The sequence below is a fragment of the Acanthaster planci genome, unplaced genomic scaffold, assembly GCF_054643075.1.
Source record: "Acanthaster planci isolate LZ-2023a unplaced genomic scaffold, COTS_SCS Contig80, whole genome shotgun sequence".
Classification (NCBI taxonomy): Eukaryota; Metazoa; Echinodermata; class Asteroidea; order Valvatida; family Acanthasteridae; genus Acanthaster; species Acanthaster planci.
The window spans coordinates 1-21,795 of NW_028257702.1; the positions used below are offsets into that span (position 1 = coordinate 1).

General features: G+C 41.6%; 1 long non-coding RNA gene across 1 annotated transcript in view; it reads right to left on the reverse strand.

Moving 5' to 3' along the window:
* Positions 1-4,500: 4,500 nt before the first annotated feature.
* Positions 4,501-21,795, reverse strand: part of LOC110989743 (uncharacterized) — a 43,648-nt gene continuing 26,353 nt past the window's right edge. The window contains exons 3-4 of the long non-coding RNA XR_015424011.1: positions 7,763-7,856; positions 4,501-4,629 (exon numbers count right to left, since the gene is read on the reverse strand). This is a non-coding gene — a long non-coding RNA (uncharacterized LOC110989743). The remainder of the gene's footprint in view (positions 4,630-7,762; positions 7,857-21,795) is intronic.

A 21,795-nucleotide genomic window follows, 5' to 3' on the forward strand; every position in this document is an offset into this window, starting at 1 on the left:
TCCTGTGCCCCATGAATGACTCGGCCTGGGCGCTACTGGCCCTTGCCACGTTGACTGACAGGGCACGGCCCTCGCTGCTTGAGAATAAAATCGCTGTGGCAGTGGCTACATGTGTTCATATTGGGTATCGTGTTATCAGAGCACAGACAATATGGCTGAAGTTATATCCGGAGAGTCCAGTTCTTCCAGTGAAAGAGTTTTATCTCAGTTCAGACGAAGGTTCTTCGTCTTCTTCATCACCGCCGTCACCTGCTCAAGTACAGTCAAGTACAGAAATTGATAGTGATGTACCCTTGGCTGTATATGCCAAGCACAAGAGACAGTCCCGTGCACAGACCGCCACGTCAACCAGCAGCAGTGCCGCACCGCTCCGGTGGACAGATGAAGACAGTACACCGCTGAAGTACGGCTTCACGGGTAATGGTGGTGCCGTCGATCCCCGCCTGCATCGCAGCTCGACCTGCAGGGAAGCCTTTGAGCTGTTTTTTGACGACGTTCTCTACAACAAGATAGTGCAAGAGACCAACCAGTATGCCGTGCAGAGGCCCGCTACGACATCGGCGCACATGCGATCATGGACTGATCTGAACACTAGAGAACTGAAGGCCTTTCTGGGCCTTTGCATAATGACGGGCATTGCGAAGCACCCCACCCTTCATAGCTTCTGGTCCACCGACCCACTACTGAAGATGAGCCTATTCCCGTCCGTCATGCCCAGAGATCACTTCCTTGCCATCCTGCAGTCCCTGCACTTCAACGATAACACCGCCATGCCGGAGGACTGCAACAACCGCCTCTTCAACGTGCACCCAGTTGTCAACCATCTTGCTCAGAAGTTTGCCACTCTCTACATTCCTCGATGGGACATTTTCCATACCCGGCAGCAAGTTTAATATACAATACTCATATTCCATTTTCACAGAAAAGAGCAAAACAGATAAATACAGAGAGAGCTCATGGGTGCTTATCAGTAGAACGAACAATACATGTTTGAAGAAAATCCTTGAAAACAACTTGGAAATGTGTGGATTTCAAGAAGATACAGACTATTTTGTGTTTTGTTCGTTATCCAAAACCAAATCTGGATATGTTGTAAGAAAAGATGGCAAACCAATTTCATACTCTAGACTTAGGGAAATATTCATTCCAGCAATAAAATAAGTCATCCCTAATGTTGAAGTTTTCAGGCAGCAATGTCTGGAATACCAGATAGACTCATAAAGAAACATGGTTGTTGGGCATCAGAAAGAGCAAAAGATATCTATATTACAGAAGCGCTCAAAGACAAACTGAGAGTATATCTGTCCTTAGGACAGTAATTATGTTCATAAGATCAACCAATATCACAGTAATAGAATTATACCTGGATATGAAACTTGATATAATTCACTGAAGTTACATTATTACTAGAAGAGTTGCGATTATACATGTAATACCATCTTCAGACTAAGTTTATCAGTGTGTGTTAAGTATGCCAATACATTGCTAACAAATAGAGGTAATCAATGTATTCAATATTGTTCAATAAGATATATTACACCAGATTAACTGATATTATACTCAAACTCCTGAAAGATAGGAACACAAACAAGCAGGGTTCTAGCCAGACCAATTTTAGTGGTGGGCTCTAAAAATGAAGTTGAGCTGTGGATGAGAAAAATGCAGCAAAACATGATCAAGGTCCAGGGACACCATTTTCACCGTTCCGACGGCAGCGCCATTTATTTCCTGGGTTTGGGGTTGTTTTTAGAGATAATGGTATAAAGCTACATTTTAAGGACTGATATTCAATGAATTTCAGGCGTATAACTGCTCTCTAATTGAAGCCTTATACATCCTACTTTATTCCATATTTCACGTCCATAGGGCCTCTTGTCATACTTTTAAGCAGTATGTACAAAAAAATTCTAGAACCACGAACACAGTATAACCAAGGCCTATTTATTTTCCACTTGACGTCAAAAGTTGACGCATGTTTCTGATTTTTTACATCTCTTTGCAACGAAGTAGAAGGAGTACACGTGCCCTTATCTGGCCCACTACACCTGTACTATCATGACTATCCACGCTGCAGCTGGGTTCATCACGTTCTTCACACTTGTCAAACTTCAACTTACCAGTTCCACTGTCAGCATTTTCATCCGCATTCTCTTTGAGTTCTTGTCTTTTTCGCTTTCCGAAGAATTTCTCCAGTTTTTTATTTGCGAAGCCATGATCGATTACCAGCTACAACCATGGTACAACCGGGAACAAAACAATTGAGTGAAGAAAGTATGGAATAATGGAGCTCGACCTCTTCTGGGGCCGTAAATTGCAAACGAGTATAACGTGACCCACAGAAGAACAAGCCTTGCCCCCAAAGGTGAAAGTTACAGCAAGGACAAAATGCAACAATGGAGATTTTGGCGTAAAATGGCATTTCCCTCCGGAGAGAGATGCAACCTGTCCCTGTGATAAAGATTTCCAGCTGACCACTGAAATTGGGGGTGCTCCAACAGCTTGTGACATTGCGACTCTGCCCAGCGGTTCATTGCCCGCCATACATGTTCCATCGATTTTGGGACTGAGCACCATAGTAAAAGAGCTGCGGCAATATGCATGACTAGACCAAATTTGCATTCATAAACCTCTCCCTGCATTCCGCCAGCATTATGGCCAGCGTCTGCTGGAGTGCAAAAAAGTTGAGCGGCACTAAATCATTGGTCCCAATGTGTACGACGATGATGCACGCTTCCCCAATGTTGTCCAATAATTGTGGTAATTGATGTATGTGTGCTCCACTCCTTCCCTGTCATTTAACAGGAAACAGGACACCCGTGTTTAATATTGGCTGCTCATCGAACCAGTGAGTCTCCAACAATCCAGGCACACTCTCACACGTGTGGGGCCAGACCTAAAACCAAAAACATGGACTTAGCTTAAATGCTCAACACGCACTGAAGTTTGACGGTGGAAAGGGGCGGAGATACATGTAGGTGACCGGAGCGTCCGAACCCCATCGACCCATGCGCTGTATATCGGTGAAGGGAATGCCCATTTCAAAGGCCATTGAAGCTGCCCCCATGCGGAATGAGTGGGATCGGTAGTGCGCATGCCATTTGCAACACCCTATTAAATTTATAGCATGTCAGGGACTGGCTGACAAAACTAGAATGGCAAAGCCGCCATGGCTAGCTGCTTGTTATGAATTTGCATTTCTCTCTTGTAATAAGAAGAAAGAGACACCTAAGTTATACAAATATGGTGACTAAATCAAACAAGTAAATACTAACAAAGCTTCATCAAACTTTTTCACAAGATTGGTTGACATACGACTGCAATACAGATATATACAAGCTATTTTATCGACCTTAGCAATACAATTCTACATGTAGGAGAAAAAAAACGTAGTCAGTGCTGTGTGCAGACTGTGTGTTGAAAGGCACCTGTCATTTAAAAGTAAATCAACAAAGATCACCACCAAGAGAGATACAGGTACAAGGCTTCACAGTTCTTTACAGGAGAGAGGAATACCTATAGAAAGTGGGTCCAGCTAGTACAGTCAGACTAGACATGGATGATTATACAAGCAGTGCATTTGTGAGTTTGAAAGATAGTGCATAATTAAAATCCCTCTGAAGTACTGGGGACATGTACAGTTCTGCACTTTGTATCCAATCCCATTATCCTATCCACTTCCAACTCCACATCCTCCACATTATCCCATCCATCTCCTACTCCGCCCCCTTCCATCATCCTATCCATCTCTTACTCCGCCCCTCCCCATCATCCTATCCACTTCCAACTCCATATCCTCCCCATCATCTCATCCATCTCCTACTCCACCCCCTACCCATCATCCTATCCATCTCCTACTCCACCCCTCCCCATCATCCTATCCATCTCCTACTCCACCCCCTCCCCATCATCCTATCCATCTCTTACTTTGGCCCCTTCCCCATCATCCTATCCATCTTCTGCTCCACTCCTCCCCCATCATCCAGTTCATTTTCTACTCCACCTCTCCCCATCATCCTATCCATCTCTTACTCCGCCCCTTCCCATCATTCCCTTCACTTCTTACTCTGGCTGTCCCATCATCCCACTAATCCAGCCCAACCATTACACCAACCTTATCCAGCATTTCATCCACTTTCTACATACCTGTACTTTGTCCCCATGATCCTCCTCCTACAGATACCCTTCCCCCCAACAAACATACTAATCTGTCACTTGGAACCCCCCTCCCATCTCTTACATTTTCCCCACATACTGTACATGTACATTTGTATGTGTCTGAACACTGTCTATACATACATACTTACATGTACATTACAGGAGTGCTCAGTACATATGTACTGTACATGTATGTACTACAGGGCAAGTACATACAAGTACAGGGCCATCTCCATCAACGTTGGAGTCTCGGACTGAGCCCCAAGCGCAGTCAGCATCGGAGCGGGCTGACTCGCGTCCTCCGCCGGGGGCGACAAGGCTGTGCGGGCTCGTTTCCGCAGTCCTGGATGTGTAACAGATGATGGCGCATGCCGTTTGGGCCTCCCCCAAGGCATGTCCTGGGCATGCTCTTTAAAGCACTACATGTATATCTCGAGAATTACATGTCCGATTGGGTGGAAACTTCGTGTAAAGCTTGAAGGGAAATGTTTTAGACCTGATGTGAGTTTGACACCATCACGTGGCAAGTCATGTGACATTAAAGGAGCCTTATTTAAAGTGTTACACTTCGTAAAGTACATGTCCGATTGGCTTAAAACTTTGTGTACAGCTGAAGGGGGAAGGGTTTGAGACCCAGATACCGGTACACATAGACCTGATGTGACATTAAAGGGGCACTCTTTAAAGCACTATATCTCGCTAAGTACAAATCCCATTGGGTTGAAACTTTGCAGATGGCTAGAAAGGGAAAGGTTCAAGATGGAAATTCATTTCATCTGATGGTAGTACATGTACCATTATATGACAAGTCATGTTACATTTATCAAGATGACATGGATTTTAAATATCAACCAAGACTTGTGATGTATCGTTCATGTGCACTTGTCATTAAATCTTGCAAGTACTTTGTCCAGAATTTTGTCACTGGTTTTCAGGTTTTAGATCAATAAAACCAGGGCCAAAGCAGCTGTGTTTGTCCACAAACACATTTCTCATTCTTTATTATTCTTTGTTTTATTTTATTTATTTAAGTTTTAAATCTAATTTTGTTTTTATTTTTCATGTTGTCTTTTTTGCCCTAACGGCTGCCCATAGTGATGACCAATTACATGTACTTAGCATGTAGGATATAAAAACTTGTAGAGTCGTAAACTATTGAAGTCCCAAATCATCTGTTTTGAGTGAGATTTCTTTCATCAGGGTAAGGCCTCTTGTTAAAAAAAATAAAATTCATTCAGCATATGAATCAATGGTAAATGGTATTTTGTTCTACAATGTAACAGTACATGTACAATGTTCTTGTATTTTCCGCTGAATCTTTGTTTGTTTCTCATATTTTCTACCAAGATAATTTACATTCATAAAACCAAATAATTTGGGGTTAGTTTCAAATTGTTATCAGTAGGCTTGATAAAAGGAAAAAAATATAAACTTTTGTGCTTGTAAACAATGCTTGTCCATGCAAACCTTTTAATTACCATTAACACCAAGCCTCGAATTTCATTTTTATTAGGCCACGGCTGCCATTTGGCATTGGTGGACAGGCTGAAATAAACGGCAGTAATGCCAAACAGGGCATTAATGCCATTAGCGTACCAAAGTTAAGGGCATTAATGCCATCCCAATTTTTTTTATATCCCATGAAAATGTTTCAGGTATAAAAAAAGTAGGATACGCACAGAGCACACCGTATTAGACCAAAAAAGCGCTCAGACAAAATGTAATAACACCATCAATTTTGGTCTGCCATTAACATCTTTTGATCTGCCATATTATATAAAAGCTAGAGTTGTATCATGCAGTGTCAGGGTCTAAATACACCTTTTTCCTGGTCCTACCAGAACCACACGCGCAGCCGCATAGAGCAATCCTTGTTCGGGAGCAGGCCATAACAATTTTGTTTTTGTTTTTTTTTTAGTTTGCCCATTTGGGCAGGCCATGTCGTAAATTTGCTTCATTTCCTACCTTCATGATTTAAGTGAGGCCTACTGCATACATGCAGTATTTTATTAGGCCAAAAACATACATGTGATAGGCCTACATGTAGTTGTGCTGTGCATGCGATATGCCTCAGTATATGGTCAGTAGGTCAGAACATTTTTTGTGTGGGGGCAATTTGTGCTGATTGAATGGCATCAGTGGGGAGGAAACTTCCAAAAGTATCTCAAAAAGTGATAAACATCTGTCAAAATTTCTACATACATGTACGGCAATACACAAGAAAATTATGAAAATTCACACAATCACGACAGCAATCACGACGGCAAACTGGCCAACAATGTCCGTGTAGGACCTTATGCAGTAATCTGGTAATGGTATACATGTAGGTTATCGCTTGGTAAGCGGGCGTGATTAATCAAGACCAGCGGGCGCTAAAATGAGCAGAGCAACCTCAAATTTCTCATGAACGAAGCAAATACAGACATAAATAAGAGACAGAGTTCTGTGAATTAACTTGCAGAAAACCTCCTGCAACCATGCTGCAACATAACATTGATGTCTTTCCAGCCTAGAGGGTGCAGACCACTAATTCAAGTGAGAGTTTCTGGCCAGCTCATTAGCATTAAAAGTGCACCCGCAGTATCTTTTGAAAAAGGAGATTGTTTGGCCCCAAAAATGGTGAGATTGTGCAAATCATTGCCTAGATCAACTCCCTGGGTCTTTGAGCTTTCATATGAGAGCAGAATGGCTAAAAACTACGGTTGAAAAATGGTCCTAAGTGCCCAAGAAAATTGAGGGTTGAAAAATGGCAGCAATCAGACTTCGAAAAAAATCACTTATTGGGGGATGATTTTGTTTTGTGGGAATAATTAAAAATGTGATTGGTTAACCCATAAAAAATTGACAAGAATTTCATTTGTTTCAGAAATCTCAGGGATGTTGGCATGCATGTTATTGGGCCCTGAACAGTGCTGATTTTATACTGTTTTCAATGGGCTTGAATTAGTGGACTGTACCCTGAAGCCTTTTTGCATTCGCAATGCGAAGAGTGTTTATGTACAGTACATGCAGTACATGTACAGTACAGACTGGTACTGGTTGCTACATTTGCATGATGCATTCTTTTGCATGGGTGTAGCGCAGCAGGAACTAGAGCAGCTTTGTTTAATGTATAGAGTTTCGCGCACATGTTTTCACCACTGTGACAGCGCGCAAAGAATTATGGGGCAATTTGTGCAAGTGAATACATGCGCAGCGGGCGCGGCGTTCCGGTCGAATGTGAGCAATCGAGGAACGATGTGTATGCCACTTTCCATGTGCCTCGCTGAACAGGGCCAGTTGGTACGCATGTGTAGGACACTATGGCCAAGAGAAAAAAGGGCACTGCCATCCTGGCGGTGAAACACGATCACTTTTGGGAGGCACCACAGCCAAATGGGAGGGCACCGACGGCCATGGCCATTAATATAAGCTAGAGTTGATTACAAACTTACATTACCGAGTATTAAAGTTAATACGTCACGCCCACAATTATTTGTGGAAAAGGCAGCAGCATGAGAACCAGCGCGAGAACCAACAAATGCGCATACTCCATCAATTTGCACTGCACTTCCTGGTTCAGTTTGGTACTCTATTCCAAGAACACTACTCCCATTTGTGTACTTACCACTAGAACGTGGCCTGTCTCTTCTAGAGGGTTTTGTACTCAACCTACTGCTCATTGTAATGACCCTGATGGTTGTGTGTAGTTCTCAGATCTCCTGTAATGTGGAAAGGAAATGCAGAATGTCAGCATGCACATGTATTTTCTTCTACAAAAGCCCCACCAGTTTGCTAAAGAAAAATGGTATTTGCCCGTGCAAATTTTGCAAAAGAGTACTCAGAATGTATATTCTGCAACAATCGAGGACTGAAACAGTAGAAATAGAAAAAATACATTGGGTAAATGTCATGCAAAAGTATTTCAGCTTCAAGTGCACAGCACATACATGTACATATACCATACTATACACTACATGTACATGTATATGCAGCCTCAAAATAATCATTTGATTGTAGACCTGTAGCTTAATGTCCATCCAAATGAGATTGACCGTGTAGCAAAATGTCCCCGAGTGAAGGTGAAATAGCCTTGAACTTCTGCACACTCTGTTTTACAACGTTCCAAAATTTCATTGCTCAGTCCAAGTTGACCATGGCTGGGTCCAAGTTGGTACATGTACATCTAGTCAATATGGTAGGTCGTTAGATCTGAGTTGACTCTATTTCGTTCTGATTGCTTCCCGGACCATTTTGCTCCTTTAACACTGTGCCCCCCATTCCTGCTTTGCTCCATTAACACTTTGCCCCACATCAACTTTGTCACTTAAAATCAAAAGATTTACCAATGATGATTTACATGTTAATGAAAACTGTTCTGACTTGAGTCACTGAGAGCAAATGGCTCCACTAGACTCAAGGACCTCATCAGAAGACTGGACTCGAGTGAAGGCTAATAAGACTCGAGTCTCAATAAAGAAAACAACTTAGCAAAAATGCAATGACTCACAGTACTGATTTATTGTATTTTCATCATGCCACAAATATGATTTCTTAGACAGATACCCTGTTTCCCGGCAGTCAACTTCTGTTGGCACTACTCAAATACAACAAACATGCACCATGTTATGAACCCCCCTGTGGTTCTGTAGCATGTAACGCTAATCTGGAACTGGAGGTTTCATCAATGGTCTTGGTAATTTCTTATTACATGTAGGTTAGACTCTAGGTGGAATGCCAGCTAAATTTATGCTCTGATTGCCTTGGTTCAAAAACACAAATACATAGACACTACATTTACATAATAAAATCAGATTTGAATAGTGCAATTCCTTTTTGTTTTGCCACTGATTGAATTTTGCCACCTCCACTGGATGGCAATCACTGGCACCCTTTTATTTTCATGAAGAGTAAGATCCGATCTTTCCTATTCAGATGGTTCAAAGCCAAATATTGAAATGAAGGTTTGTTTTGGAGTTTTGTAATATTTGATAAGAGTAACCCGTCTCCTATTTCATTCCAAGTAATTCACGGGATCAGATTTTTAAAATATCATTTTCTTATCAATTTTGATGATAGCATTATTCATGCCTGGTCAGAAATGTTGAAACAATGTCAGAAACAAAGACATAAAGCCACCAGAATAATATCATATTGTTACCTTATACTTTTACCCCAATTGGTTCATGTACATACCACTGGAGAGGTCTTTTCAGCTGATTTCACAAATACCAATATCTCAATTGACATACAACATAATGACGTAATGCAGTGTTTACCGCAGTGCATTGAGGGTGAAAGGTAGGGATGTTGCAGGAACGCGTCAACGCGACACGTTATGTGTAACGTATACTTTATGGCGTGTGTATCAACCTGACACAAAAAAATTTAAAAATTCTTGATTATCGTCCGAAATGGTCCATGCTAGCTGTTGTGTTCCATTGTTTTTATCAAGCACTCAACAAACGCCAGAGCTGCGTTTTTTTTAAACTTCCACGGGACCGCAAAAGGTGATAGATTTGAATAAGTTCCGTGAGAAATAAGGCCATCAGAGCCAAGTCCAAGTGGACCTCTGAATGCAGGGGGTTGTTTCCCGGCAAAATGAACAACGAAGAAGCTTTCCTGCGACTACAAACCTAAAACCACTGCCAATCTCGCAGCCAAAACAAGCTTCAAGTTCGAGTTCAATATGCAAGCGGCGGCGAACAACTAGGACCAGTACAAAGGCGGGCTTGTCTCCCGACATGCCCGAGGGTATGTAGGTAGAGTAGGCCCTATGCATGCTTGGGCTGGCATGCTAACCTTGCTAAGTTAAGTTCATCTGCGTTCACAGATGAAATGGAAAAAGAGGCAAAGATTTCCATGACAAGTTAGGTAGTTCTGTGTTGTACCAGCAAAATCATGAGGAGAAATTTCACATCTGAAGTTCTCAAATCATGCCTGAAGAGAAAGGCAGCTTCTTCGTTGTTCATTTTGCCAGGAAACAACCCCCTCCCACTCACTTGTCCACGGGAAAATCGTTGGATCCGGTACATCGCAAGTTTTGTCTTTGCCTACAAAATGTAGACTGCATCCACTTGGACTTCACTTTGATGGGCTTATTTCTCACGGAAATCTGTCGCCTTTTGCGGTCCCGTGGAAGTCCCATGCAGCTCTGGCATTCGTTGAATGCTTGATAAACACAATGGAACACAGCAGTTCACATGGACCATTTCAGACAATAATCAGGAATTTGTTATTTTTTTCGTGTCAGCTCGACACACACGCCACATAGTATACGTTACACATAACATGTCTCGTTGACGCGTTCCTGCAACATCCCCACCTTTCACCCACAATGCACCGCGGTGAAAAATGCATTACGTCATTATGTTGTACATGTAGGTCTATTTGTGAAAATTCTGACTTTCACCTCATGTTGTGAGACAGGTCACATTTCATGCACATGTATTGTGTTCAATTATTTGATTTAAATTGACTCAAACTGAACACTTGACTCAAACTGATTCAACTACAGGCTGTGACTCAACTTGACTTCTTTACCCAATAACTCAACTCATCACATTAAAATGGTTCAACACTACTTTAGTGAGTCATTACAACTCTGACTGATAGTCCATGAAGATAATCTTCGACAATAAAGGTGATTACTGCTTTCAAACATGCAACTTGGACTTGAGGAAATTCCAATTTCAATTCTTAACAAGACTTTATACAGTATTTTTCAATTTTCAATGGCATACATGCAACTTTGAAGTGAAAAATGAGAAAGTTAGGGCCCAATTTCATGGCACTGCTTACCGCAGACTTCCGCACTTACAATCTCCATTCTGCGCTAACCACACTGGCAGAAAATTTCTGTGCTAACATTTTAAGCACAGAATCCTTAGATACAGGATGTACACATGCCCACAAGCAAAAATTCCGTGCTAACCCGTGAAATACGTTCACCTTATAAGCAGACAAGATGAAACACACAATAAAAAAAATGCTGGTGTGTGTGTACACCTAAGCCAGAAGGAATTTATTCATCATAATGATGTGTCGGGCACCAAAATTTTGCATGCGACACATTATATCAATATCCATTCTTTGGGCACCCACAAAGGCCCAGAAACATATCTCTAAGCACCATTTGACTCAGAGCGTCCATTCTATATGAATTCTTTGAGCACCCACAAAGGCTCAAAGTGCCCATAGTTCCAAGCACCATTTGACCTGGAATACCATGTTTATCATTGTTCACTGTTTGGGCTTCCACTAAGGCCAAAGAGCACTAACAGCGTCAAGCACCATTTGACTTGGAGCACCACAGCTCAATGACCTTATGATAGGCCGAAGCGACAATTTGTTAGGACAGTGCCAGAACACTCAAAAAACTTCACCAAGCTGTAATAATTATAATTTACAGGTATGAAAAGTCAGCAAAATGAGTTTACCTACACCATTCTTTCTTCGTTTGCACTTACAGAAGAAAGAGTGGTTTATCCTCCCCTGTTGCACTACTCAAGGGGAGACATGGTTTACAGCCACCATTATACACCATAGCTACTCCATGGAGTAACTTACATCATGCATCACAATGAACTTACTCTCGTCTACGTATTATTTAAGATTTCATACTGTCAAGAATAACAAATCATTCATAAGCTACATGTATGGGGGTGTTTTATCCACTTTAATGAAAATGCCACACACGCAAGGTGCCGCCTAAGGAAGAAAACACCCCCAAGCATAAACCAATTACCCCGAGGTAGGCAGTAAAAACTGCCTAATGGCAGTGCAAAGGTTCCCTCTGAAAATTGCATTCCCTTCCGGAGATAAATGGATGCCATCAGGCCTATACAGGTTGAAAAACGTCCTGTGAAATTGGTCGTGCCTTACCGAAATGGCACCAAGCCATTGGCAACGAGAGCGCGCCCACCTGTTGACAGCTCTCCTCTGCCTGTCCATAGCCTCCTGGGGGTTAGCCCCAAAGTAAAATGCCCTGGGCAAGATTTCGGACCAGAGCAAAAATGCTTGGGGGTAAAGATCTTGACAGACATGCATAAGAAGAACGACTCTCTGTTGTATGGAGAAGAAATCAACTTGACCCAAATCATTAGTACCTTAATTAATGAACCACGATTATGGAGGATGGAGGACCTTGTATATCATAAATAAATCTGGAAGGTCACATATACTGACGCCACTCTTGCCATGTCAAAGTACTGAACTAGAAACCTCGAGGGGTCTTGCTGCCCAATGAATTATTGAATCCCCAATGATCCACATGGGCCCTGTGAAGGCTGATAAATGATGCTAAGAATATTAAAGGGGGTCAAGCTCGGGGCACGAACAGTCTTTTAAATTAAGCATTGGGGATGTTGACCACAGGCACAGGCGAATGTAGGTGAAAACTGTGTCGGACTGCCAACGGCCCATCCTTTGAATATCAGTGAGTGAAACACCCAAGTTGTAGGCCGTTGTGGCGGCCCCAATGCTAAATGAGTGAGCCCAATAGTGTAAGTCGTCTTTCCCACAGACAGCCAATATCCTTTTCAAGATTGCATTGAATTGGTAGGCAGTCAGTGGGGACCCATCAAAGTGGAAAACAGATGGCCGAGGCCAAAGGTATGACCTGAAATATACTCATGCAGGGTCATGGCCAGACACAATTTGGAGTTGTGGCTAGCCTGTAGTTCAATTTTTTGAGGGGAGTCAGTTTTGTTGTTTTTGCTACATGTACATGTATATGGAACGGAAATCAACACTGATGCATGGGGGAACCCAAATTGCAAAACTCAACTGGGCCGATTTCTGAAACATGCAGGTACAAGGAAAGGCACAACAGGCATGCATGAAGCATGCATGAAGATGTACGTGTATGTAAACTGGCATCGTTGTGGCAATGCATTAAAAGAAGGAGTTCCGATGATGTGGCGAAAATGCACAATATTACACATTAATATCTAAAAACAAACCTAAACATTGTACTCTTAACTGGTCAAAATAATTGTGAGATTTTTTCCCAAATGAGGGAGAATGAGATGTTGAGGGTGGAGTGGAACGTAACTTGCATGGCATACATGTGAGAGTACACACATGTTCAGGTGCATTGGCAACAGACTATTCGTCTGTCACGGAGTATTAAACACAGTCAGTATAGGAGTACTCAGACCTGAATCATGGGCTACCCTATAATGTGTATACATGTAAAGCTTCTAGAAAAAGACAGCAACCCACGCGCATGCTTGTTTGTCAAGTCTACGATTTTCAATGTGTTGAAGAAAAAGAGATAAACACGTATTGTCATCAGATTCTTCTCATGAAAGTGAGTGGATTAAATTCCTATGAAAAAATTGTAATTTACTTGTCAATGAATGGAACCTGTCAGTACTGTAGGGCTGCTGCAGCAGTCCCAAAACAAACCTGGCGGTGGTCCAGCAGCACAGCACCATGCACCAACAGCTGCAACACAACAAAAGCAGTCGGCTCGGCTTATGCCTCACTTTTCTAAATTCAAAATGCTTTTGCAGATGTAGCAGGGGTGGATTTAACGCACTGTATAGGAGTAGCACCCCCTAGTCTACCTATCCTTAAGTTGCATTGTGCCCCCACATAATTGTTTACTTCAGTGATGTTGACTCATGCAACTGGACCAGGCACTGTGGGCATGCTTTGAGCCCAAGACTCAGTAAGCAGGTCGGTAGTCGGTGTAGTAGTACACCTATTTAATACCAATCAAGTTCTGCCCTGAAAGCTCAGACCTGCGGTGGACTTGGTAGTTAACACTCGAGTTGAATTGATCTGTAACTTTTCTTAAGTGCTGTGTTGGTTTCTTTTTTAGTTTGGATTGGTCTTGTTTTTCTTAGTTTGGTTAAGGCTTACTTGGGTTTTGTGGTGGTTTTCTTCGGTCTAGGATTTGGTTTTAAGTTAATTTTGGGCTTGGTCATATTTTTCTACATGTACATTTTAAGTTTTAATTGTGGAATTCTTTTGGCTGGATTTTCAAGTCTTTGGCTGAGTTTTTAAATCTGATTTTTGGTTGGACGTCCTACACAGTCCTGGTTTTTTTAGCTCTCTAGTTACTTTTCCTTTTTTTTTATTTTTTTTAGAAATAAAAGATTTTGTTGTTGAAACCAAGTTTCAGCTTCCACATCCCTAGTATTTTAGATTTCTTGTGACTCCTCCTTTTTGATCCCTTTGAATGTAAATTTTTGTAGCGAATTCCACAAGTGTAATATTTTCTTCGAGTATCTTCTTTATATTTTTCTTATTTGAAGTGTGCCATTTTTCCCCGTTACACAGACACTGATTATTTGTCGAAGCAGTCCTCCAAAAATCCTTGGCATATTACTTATCTGTGACAACCAGGAAGGTTTAAAATCTACCCATAATGCATTGTCCAGGAACGATCGATTCTATGCGTTATTGCATGGAAACCTCAAAACCAAATCTCAGTGTACCAAACTCCTGTCTGAACTGCACAAGACCGGGGTATGTTTTGACAAAAACACAATAATGCGCTTAAATTTGACGTATGGAACAATCAACGTAGTGGACAGGAACCGCGCACAAACACTGTATTTTCTACTACAAGACTTGTGTGTGAAGATGCACCATGGTTACAGCCGTATCTCCACGTGACATTTTGGGGTCAATGCATATCATTAATACATTATGAGTGTTTTCGAAATCGGCAAAAAAGGGACTCGCAGAAGTCCATTTTTGGGAAATTTTTTCAGTCATAAATGGGAAAACTGTTCCATTTTTTTCATATCAATTTTGGAAGATGGTCTTGTCACCTCTTGTTTAAAGGTTATACAGTAATTTGGGAAAGAAGATTTTCTTTCCTTACCTCTTTAAGGCTGGTTCACTTCAGGGAATAAGGGAAAGCAAATTCATTTGTGAGTGGGTTCAGTTATGCAGATTTGGAATGAGCTCACTTGATTTATTCGCCATGCTCTGGAACACACGGTAACACTTGAGGGCACTATTTATGACTATGTGCAGCGAGTAAACAATACTTGTAGCATCAAGTACGGGAGTATATTACATCGTTCCTACTTAAAAATGCAACTGAAACAAAGTCCATAAACGTTCATACTTAAAGAGTCCAACTTTCCGGTTCCATTGTCTCATTTGACAGTTTAGATGTAATACATGAGTTTTTTTGTTGTTCAATAGCCTTGGCAAGGCAAGACAGTTTGATATTTGTTGATAATAAAGCTTTCTTTTGAGACTGAATGGACTTTAAAATTACTTGGATTGTTTGTTCCTTTTTTTCTTCTTTGTCTGAACATCCACTATAACTCTAAAACTACAAGTCTAACAGCTTGAACAATAACTCTTAATGCATGTAGCACAAATATGATGGATAATGTGGCTACCCAAGCCTCTTGGGATCTTATAAGTATGGGGGTTTAGAGATCCAACCTATCAGGTGGTTAGCATTTCTTGGGGGGGGTAGTGCCTCTTGTAGCTAGACCGTTCTGGTACTACATGTAGTTCTGATTCTGGTTCAGGAACAGTTGGTTGCTTTGCTCTGGATGTTGTCAGGCATTCGTGTCGGTGTAGGTACTGACGTGTTGAGTGTCATCTGCTCAATGGTGTCAGGTATCAAATCCGGCTGCTGGTTGAAGATGAAGGGTTTTCCAGTGTCAAGAAGCTGGTCGATTTGTCTGCACCAGATGGTGTCTGGACCAACTCGAGCCTCATATGACAGTGGTCCGGTTTGAAATCCACTTCTATCTGAAAAGTGCAAACTAGCACATGCTGGCCTGTGCAGGTTTCGGGTTGTCTTCCCAGATTTGTGATTGTTTGACTGTTCCAGTTGTTTACAAATGACATGCTGACGAATGTCTGGTTTGACGATGTTAAGTCTACACGTAGATTGGAGGTTTCGTCCCATGAGCAGGAACACTGGAGAATGGCCAGTGGTAGCATATGGTGCACTTGGGTAAGTAAGGAGAAAAATGCAAAATTTTTGATTTACTGACCCTTTCTCCCCATCCACTGACTTCAGTCTATTCTGAAAGGTTTGGACGAAGTATTCTGTAAGTCCATTTTTTGCAGGGTGGAAAGGCGCTGAAGTTAGGTGCTTCACTCCATTGTGTTTGAGGACAGTTTTAAATTCCTAAGACTTGAACTGCGGACCAGTGTCACTTACAAGTTGCTCAGGAACACCGTGCTGTGTGAATAGGCCCCTCAGGATGTCAATCGTCTAGCTCGATGTTGCATCTGTCCCAAGAATGGTCCCACATAGTCCACATGTATTCTTTGCCAAGGTTTTGCAGGCCATTCTCAGGCATGGAGTGGAGCTTTACTAAGGTTGTGTTGGGTTTTCTGGCAACCAGAATATTCCTTGGAGAGTTACTCAATGTCATGGTCAATTCCCAGCCACCAAGTACACTGTATAACCTCAGGATAGAGTTTTCATCTTGATTATGCTGAAATTACCCTTATGTAGCTCCTCCAGGACTTGTGCATGTACACTGTAATTTGCCAAGGACTATTACACGAAGCCCCCATATCAAGCAGCTGTCGTGCACTATGATTTCATTTTTGTGACTATGATATGCTGCAAGGTTTGGATCAGTGTCGAATGGCCAGCCATTCATGCTATAGTCGTACACCTTGGCTCGTGTTTTGTCTCGGGCCGTTTCCTTGCTCGCATGACTGCTGGACACAGGCAACATCTCCAGTTGGGACACCTGGAATAGGTGAACAGGATCCACAGGTTCAGCCACAGCCTAGCTCAACATGCTCCAGGGAAATCTGGATAGTCCATCAGCATTGCTGTGTATGGCAGTATTTTTACACTCGATATTGTAGTCATGACTGCCAAAAAAACTGCATGCATTGCAAGTCGTGCAGCAGCAATTGTAGGAGTGCTCTTTGAGGGGTTGAAGATTGAGATAAGTGGCTGGTGATCTGTCACCAGAGTGAATTTCCACTCACACAGGTACAGATTGAATTTCTTCCCTCCCCACACCAATGTGAGTGCCTCCTTGTCGTGTGACATCACGGCACTAAGACCGTAGGGTGAGGCGTCACATGCCAGCTTAACTGCTTGGTCCAGATCGAAGTGCGTCAGGACTTCATTAGCCATGATTAAAGACAGCCTTTTCAAACACCTTTTCACAAGTAGGGGTCCACAGCCACTTGTGATTCTTCTGTAGCAGTTTATTTAATGGGTACAGTTCAGTTGCCAAATTGGGTAGGAACCAGTGATAGTAGTTTATCAGGCCCAAAACTGGCTCACACAAGTGGGACGTGGAGCATTTCCGACTGTATCAATCTTGTCTTGGGTTTTCTTCAGGCCATCATGAGTAATCTTGTTACCACAAATGATCAGTCTACACTTGAAAAACTCACACTTTGTTCTGTTCAAGCACAGTCCTCGGGCCTTTGAGATGTTGAGGACCCTCCTCAGATTGCTGAGATGTTCTTCATCATTGCGGCCAGTAATTATCATGTCGTCAAAGATGCACTGGACTCCAGGAATTCCTTGGAGTACCTGCTCCATGGTTATTTACTACATGGCTGGTGCCGATGCTACACCAAAAGGCAGTCTGTTAAAGGTGAACAGACCTCCGTGTGTATTGATTGTAACTTCTTTGATTCGTTATTCATCATCATGTGTAAGTACATGTAAGCTTGTGACAGATCAAGATTACTACATCTGATGCCACTACATACATGTAGATTTGCAAAGACATCTTCCACACAGGGAAGTGGGTAGTAGTCAATTTTCCAATTTGGATTGACACGTCTCCATAAAATACGCATGCCCCATTAGGTTTTGAAACACCCTCAATTGGGTTTGCCCAGTCACTAGTTTCTACAGGTGAGATGATGCCGTGGCGCTCAAACTTTGTAAGCCCTGCTTTCACTTGGGGGTCGTATGGCGTACGGAACTTGCCTGGCCTTCAGAAATACTGGTTGGGCATTTCATTTAGACAGAGTTTTCTTTTCATGCCTTTGATCCCTCCAATCTCCTCTCTGAAGAGCTCTGGGTACTCCTTCAGCAATGCCTCTAGCTTTTCTTCTGTGTTGCCCTAAGCTGTTGTCATAGTGAATAATTAACCAGTCTAACTTGATATGAGCTAACCAGTCTCTGCCAAGGAGATGTGCACTGTTGCCTTTAATGATAAAAATCTTTCTAGAATTCTCCTGAGTTTTATACTGAACTATGACATTCAGGAGACCTATTTTCCTGTGTATGTATGCAACTTTATCTTTGTTGGCAGCAGCTTTTCTCCAGGGAAGAATTTCTGATAATCAGTTATAGACAGCAATATAATGGATGATTCTATGTCTACCTCTATCTTTATTGGGCGGTCTCTAATGTCAAGTGTGACCCAGACAGCTGTGCTCATATCACACTTATTGTGGCCCACATTCTGTATGTCCAATCTGGCAATCAGCACATCATCAAAAAAAGTATTATCTATGTCTGGAAGTTCCTCTATGGCTCTCACTTCCCCCTTATGCTTGGGTTGGGGTTGTCTGGACTTTTCTGTCATTTGTTGCCCTGGGAATTACATTTTGTGTGGCAGGCTGGTGCTATGTGGCCCTGTTTTCCACATGAATGGTATGTTGCCTCTTTGAACCGGCAACTGTCGGCAGAGTGTCCTGATCTGCCCCACTTGTAGCATGAATACTGTTTTCGTCTGGCTACCATGTGTGAAACTGCAGACCTACCAGTAGGGTTTGTCTGCTGCTGAAGTTCAATGGCATCTCTGACTGTAGTTTCCATCGCTGTTGCAATTTCAGTTGCCTTTCTCACAGTTAGTTTATCCTCTGCAAGCAATCGCTTCTGGATACTACCTGTCCGCAACTCGATTACAAATCTGTCACAAAGTGTACATGTATCAGTAAGGTAGTCACCAAACTGGCAATGTTCGGCAAGTTTTATCAGTTCAGCCAAATAAGTGCTGACACATTCCCCCTCCTTCGGAAACGTTCTGCGTTTTCTGGGTTTCGAAGCAAGATGCGTAGTCGAGATTTGTATGAGTTCAGCATTTGGCTTCCAGATGCATTTATGTTGGCCAGTTCTCTTTTTCACTGTAATATTGGTCAATTCAACCGATGAGTGTCGACGCCATAATGTTTACCGAAGTTACACATGTATTGTGGCATGAATTCAGGGTTGTTGATTTTTTTTCTTTTAAATAAAAAAAAAATCGGATTTTTTATTTAAATCAGATTTTTTTATTTAAATCAGATGTTTTTATTTTTATAAAAATTTGAGACAAGTTTGCTGATATGTCTATTCAAAAGCAAGCAAATTAGCTGCATGTGTAATAGTTGTCTTTTATTTATTTGTTTTGTGACAAAATTAAGCAGATTGGGATTGAAATTAAGAAATTAAAATTAAGTATTTGATTAAATTCACAAACCACCATGTCTTAGCCTTGGTGAAATGCATGAAGTATAACACTTACATGTACAGGCACATGAACCCGTAGAGTGACACTTCCTTCAGAGACAAGTACCAGTACCAATACATGTATAAATACCAACGATAAAGTGCATATCAGGTTTTAAACTGAACTCTACGGTAACTTTTGAACAGAGTAGAGTTCACACGAATTTGTTAAATAGGGTACTTACACATGCAACAAATGACTAAGGAGTGAGAAACATGAAGAACAGGTACATGTACATGCATTTATTTTGCATGCTACATGTGTAGGTACAAAATGCTGGTATTTTACCTTGCTCTTTGTGCAAAAAGCAGTTTCTTTTGTTTGTGATCCAGCTCCACTGAGCAATGATTTAGGCTTGATTAAAAATCACTTCATTAAGGGCATGAATTTAGTGGTTGTAGTTACACTATAATGACCAACATTTCTATCTCAATAAAATACATGTATACTTGTAAATATGTAAACAGTTGATGTACATGTACCAGGGGCAGATTTAACTTAGTTTATTTCCTTTGTACTAAATGCAAATGTCCACGCACTGTATAGGAGTAGCACCCCCTAGTCTACCCATCCTAAAGTTGTATTGTGCCCTCATAATTGTTTACTTGATGATGACTCACGCAACTGGACAGGCACTGTGGGCATGCTTTGAGCCCAAGTCTCAGTAAGCAGGTTGGCAGTCGGTGAAGTAACACACCTATTAAATACCAGTCAAGTTCTGCCCTGAAAGCTCAGACCTGCGGTGGACTTGGTAGTTAACGATTGAGTTGCATTGATCTGTAACTTTTCTTAGGTGCTGTGTTGGTTTTGTCGGTTTTGTTTGGTTTTGTTGGTTCTTGGTTTTTTCTTTTTTAGTTTGGGTTGGTCTTGTTTTAGATTGGTTAAGCCTTACCTTGATTCTGTTGCGGATTTACTTTGGTCTAGGATTGGTCTAATTTCTAAATTTAATTTTGGTCTTGGTCAAATTTCTCCTACATTTTAGGTTTGGTTTCTACAATTCTCTGATTTTCGACTTAGTCCTGTTTTTTTAGTTCTCCAGTTGCATTCCTTTTTGGGGGATATTTCTTAGAAGAAATAAAAGATTTTGTTGTTGGAATCAAGTTTCAGCTTCCGTATCCCTATTCTTTTAGACTTCTTGCGACTCCTCCCTTTTGATCCTTTTGAAAGTTTTTTTGCGAGTTCCCCAAGTGTTTTATTTTCTTCAAGTCTCTTCTTTATTTTTTTATTCTCACCTGAAGTGTGCCATTTTTCCCTGTTACATACAGTACACTGATATTTTACCATGATGTTTAACCATGGAGAAATAACACAGGAGTTCAAAGTGCCTGAGCTATAAATTCTGGCCAATTACCACTTTCTGGCATGTCTGGTACATGTGCATCCATAGCCAGAGTACAGTGAATGCTTGCTACGCACCACCTATTTCACAACCATAAGTCCCCCTTGAACACCATGATCATCACAGCAATTTTCACTGGTAATCTGCATCCTTAAAACGTTGTGCACTGCAGTAGAAGTTGAATATTCATGTATCGATGGTGCTTGGTATGATCTGAAAACAATTTTTAAGAACTGAACGAAAAAATGTTACAAATTCTAAAATCTATGCACGTTATTTTTCGTTATCCAAGAGTTCTAGAAGCGCGCTATCATGGGTCAACTTTCAGGCTCAATACAGAGACCAATGAGGGGTTACACACATACCGGAACAGTGTACGTACTTGAACTTGTGAACTGACTTACATTTCATATGGCAATATACATGTACAATGTACATGTACATGCTGTTCACATGTAGAGTACATGTAGCACAGGGGCTACTGTGATTTGAAAGGCCCTTTTATAGCCTCCCTTTTCTACATGCACAAAGAGGGTGCTGTCTACAGTACTTTATAACCCACTAAATCGGCTGATTTATACATGTACATGTACCTATTAGATAAGTTTTTGCCAGCACCGGCTATATGTGCACTATTTTTCTTGTTATTTACAAGAAGTTTCATGTAATGAAATGCATGCTTTCATGGCATGAATTCTCATAGCTTCATAACATATGCAACTTACCCTCAAAATCGGGCATGTGCAGTTCCAAATTTTCCACTTAAACATAGGGATACAAGAATATATCAAGGGAGTCGTGGAGCTCGTTCCATGAGGTGTACCACTAAAGCAAGATGGGGGTAAGAGATTCATACATATGGACATGACTAATTTTTGGTCAATTACCGTCAACACACCGTAAACA